This window comes from Monopterus albus, unplaced genomic scaffold, assembly GCF_001952655.1.
Source record: "Monopterus albus unplaced genomic scaffold, M_albus_1.0 scaffold40.1, whole genome shotgun sequence".
In the NCBI taxonomy this organism is placed as follows: Eukaryota; Metazoa; Chordata; class Actinopteri; order Synbranchiformes; family Synbranchidae; genus Monopterus; species Monopterus albus.
In genome coordinates, this window is record NW_018127920.1 from 429,897 (window position 1) to 430,778 (window position 882).

Sequence of the window (882 nt, forward strand, 5' to 3'; positions counted from 1 at the left end):
TTATTGGGGAGAAGAAGGAGGGGGTGGGGGAATGAGTCGGCGGGCAGGATGAGGTCTTCATATTCGCTGTCCTGCAGGATCTCATTGTCGGTGGAAAGTTGTGGGAGAGAAACTAATGCCACACCCTCCATTTCTACTACAGCTAACTGGTAAGAAGAGGGTGGAGCTTTGTCATTTAATGCTTTGTCTATGCACTTAACACATAGAGCTCTGATGCATGGGATGCAACAACACCCACAAAGGACAAGAATGGCAAGGAAAACGGCCATTGACAACATAATGGAGGTAATTAGACCCTTCCATTTCCCAAACCACCTTGTTAGCATTTCAGAAAAGGGGTCCTCAACACCTGAATTTTCAGCCAATTTGTTTCGCAGTGACCTGAGGCCATCTAAGGCCCTAGTAATAGACCCATCAGGTGCAGTGTTGTTTGGAATATAAGTGCAACATGAGTCCCCAAATAGTGCACATATGCCCCCTCTTTCGGTCATTAACATATCTGTGGCTAGTCCAGTTTGCCAGGCCATAATGGAGGTGGCAGACAGCTGTTCTGCTGCACCTATTATAGCATCATGGGTGTGGTTGATAAAACGCTGTTGGTTATAATACAAGTAATTTATCCATTCCACATTTTTGTTAATAGTGGGCCAGAGGAAAATGGATTCGAATCCTGCTGCTATTTGGTCTCGTGCTTTGAATTCATCAGGCACCCCCCCTTGGAACCCCTATAACATCTATGTATACATGTGCATCAAAACTTCCTCCTGGAGAGGTTGCACGCTTTTGTCTGCCCTGACGGTATGGTAAGGTGGAAAAGGGATCTATGCCCACATGTACATCTGAAATAAACACCAGGTGAGCACAGAGACCTGTCCAATAATT